At 31.6% G+C, this 3,237-nt stretch overlaps 1 long non-coding RNA gene across 1 annotated transcript in view; it reads left to right on the top strand.

Moving 5' to 3' along the window:
* LOC117183117 overlaps nt 1–857 on the top strand; it is a 95,137-nt gene extending 94,280 nt beyond the window's left edge. The window contains exon 3 of the long non-coding RNA XR_004468348.1: nt 574–857. This is a non-coding gene — a long non-coding RNA (uncharacterized LOC117183117). The remainder of the gene's footprint in view (nt 1–573) is intronic.
* Nucleotides 858–3,237: the final 2,380 nt, after the last annotated feature.

Genomic DNA, 3,237 nt, shown 5'->3' with positions numbered 1-3,237 from the left:
ATCTCGGCGTTATTTTTAGTTTGTAGGTTTAAAATTTCTTTTTTTCTTTTTTTATCGTCAAATTATAATGAATTGCTATGAATTACTTGTCTTTAAGTACGTTTCCGGATTTCCTAGTAACTGCATAACAAAGCACAATTTTAAGAAAGTGCATTTATACCAAATTTAAAATTTTCTATTTGACCATTTCCCCAACCGAGTATATAAAAGACCGACCTCTTTTAGAGTTGCCACGAAACTGTTACAGAAAACACAAGATAATGTAAGGGTCGATTTACAACTACGTCATATCCGAGAGTCGTTAAAATCATCTTGTTTAAGGTCCTCCGAAAACACATAAATACACACACACACACACATATATATAAGAATTGCTTTTCTACCGAATAAAAAGAATTTTTAAACGAAAAGGATGAATGTTCACCGAATTGTCGAATTTTGAAGAAAATGATGCAGTTTTGAGCCAAGTAATACAATTTTTGACAAAAAAAGAACCATTAACAACAAATTTCATTGTAGGCGTCTCGGCTAAAAAGAATGAGTATATATATCTTTTTTGTGTGTTTATTTTAGGCCTACATCTAAGAATTATCTTCCTTCAACAATCACAGAAGATCGGCTTCAAATTTTGGCACTGCTATGCATAGAAGCGGACACACTTCTTTTCATGGATTTCGAAGTTTTGACAACAAATTTTGCTCATCAAAAAACAAGATGAAAGTGCTGTTGAAAACTCACATTTTATGATATTTTGTCAGTACCCTTCTTCAATTTATTGCATTTGCTTACAATTCTAAGAATATATTATGAGCTTGAATGATTATGAATAAAAAAGATATTGGTTATGAGTAAGCTATAATAAAAATTTTCATTTGTGAAATGTATATCCAGAAATTTATCCATAAAATATTCGAGGAGTTCGATGGAATAAGGAAGAGTGCTCATAAGTTGAAAACATATATAAGTTCATTTTTTAAGTGATGGTAGAGGGGGGCGGTTACTTTAGATGGCCCAGAGCGCCCTCATCGGTAATTTCGGCCCTGGTTTTAAAGGTGATTAGTGTTTACTGACATTATATACATAATTTTTATTCTAATTTTAGGTCTCTGTCGCTGACTTCGGATTCTGAAATATATAAATAGAAATTTTAGGAACTTATGTTTCATAATAAATCATTTTTTTATCACCCTAGTAACACCGCATATTCTCTCAATATTTCTACCATATTATCTGCAATATCCGCAATATTGCAGGAAATATGGTAGAAATATTGCTAAAGTGTCTCTGTGTCCTTTTTCTGAAATATAAAGTTGATAATTTTTCAAGTTTTTACCAAAAAGTATCCGCTAGATCTAGCTGATACTTTTTGGATTGGATTTTAAGTTCAGAAGACAAACTTTTAATTTGCTTAAATTGCAATTTAAGAATACACAGTAATACAAGAATCTGAATTTCAGTAAGAAAAGGCGGTTGACTTTCAGATGTAACCAAAAGGATCATTCGCCAGTTGAAAGTCAACTGGCGATTATAACATGACTAAGTAACGAGCTTGGTTGAAAGTCAACTGTTTTATCTATGTAAAATGTACTTTATAGATTAATTTAAGACAGAAATATTGTTAACTTTCCGTTAACGCGTGCGAGTGAAATTAAATTTATAGGTTAATTTAAGTCAGCTAATTGTTGAAATTCATCAGATTTATGCGCTATAGTTCAATTTTTAGGAATATGAAAATATTCTAAAATTAAAAATTGAATAACTTTAGGAAATACATATTTTCGTTAAAGTGAGCATTGAATACATGATTAATCTGGGGAATTTTATCCCTTATATCATCTGAAGTTGTTTATAGATTATATTCACTAAACAAGGCACTTATAATCCATTTTAAGCCACCAGATACAGAACTTAAATCTGCAATCCTTTTTATATCTTTTTTTATCACATATGTAAGATTATTTCATCAATAATCAAAATCCGTTGTAGACCTGAGTACATATATCAAAATAGGAAACGTTGACAAAACTGCTACCATGAGCTCAATGTTGATCGATACTATCCAGCGCTATTGACGCCATATTGGCTACTCTCAGCTGCTTTCTTGGTGCCTATTCGAAAATCGCCTTTCTGCCAGAACGAATTGAATTTCAGAGCGGGTGAATGAAAATCATCCTAAACTCAACATACCTGTCAGTTAACCATCATATTACTCGTATATCAAATAGGAGACGCTGCACTTAAGTTCCATTTCTGGTTGAAATTAAGTGACTTACTTAATTTAATGCAAAAATGAAATTCATCTACATTTAAAATTCATCATCTTGTATTACTGTGCACCCACCCAGGAAACAAAAATTCATTCACTTGCATTTGAATGGGTTTTGAGGTCTTCTGAATTGCGATCTTTCACTGGAATTCCAGATAGCCGCCCATAGGTTAGAGTGAGTTTTGAATGAGAAATCAAAATTTGTAATCGGCCACGTAATTTTTTTCTCGGACCCATTCAGTAGCGATTATGAATCAGCGTTAACCGATAGAAGAACGATAATTCCGATAGAAAATTATTAATTTAAATAAAAGAAATGTAATTATAATAGTTAAAATTATTTATTAACAAATAGTTCAATGGGCAACTTTTAAAAAAATCCTGAGATACATGTAGTCTACTTTTATTTACAGACTATTCATTTTCAGGTATTTTAATTAATTTTGCTGAACATTTTTTTTTTTGACATATTTGCATCATACCACATCAGAATGTTAAAATTTTATTTCATATTTACCATATACGAATCTTTTACAAAAACTAACACTCATTTTTTATCTTATCGAAATTGCCTTTACCAAAAATGCGGGTATTGAAATTCTAAACATTTGGATGTTTGTGATGTAAATCGATCCAAGCGAATTGCGCAGTTTGTTTCTAACACGTGGACTCCCTGCAGCCATTGGCATGTGCACTGAATAAGTTGAATGTCACCGCATGTCACTGACGCCTAATTCAGTGTAAATCTTATAATTCCTGTACAGGATAATCTAATGAAATTATTTTCAAAAGAGAATTACAACTAAATAATCATTGAATTTATAAATAAATTGTCGCATCAATCACACAGCCACACAAAAAAAAGTGTCCGGATCTGGTAACAAGACATACGTATTCCTATGGATTTTGGGGCGCTGAATTCAAATTCGGTATCAAAAATCACCCATCACGTCATGGTTGAGCCATAACCT

This window comes from Belonocnema kinseyi, chromosome 2 (genome assembly GCF_010883055.1).
Source record: "Belonocnema kinseyi isolate 2016_QV_RU_SX_M_011 chromosome 2, B_treatae_v1, whole genome shotgun sequence".
In the NCBI taxonomy this organism is placed as follows: domain Eukaryota; kingdom Metazoa; phylum Arthropoda; class Insecta; order Hymenoptera; family Cynipidae; genus Belonocnema; species Belonocnema kinseyi.
This window is presented reverse-complemented; position numbering and strand designations above follow the sequence as displayed.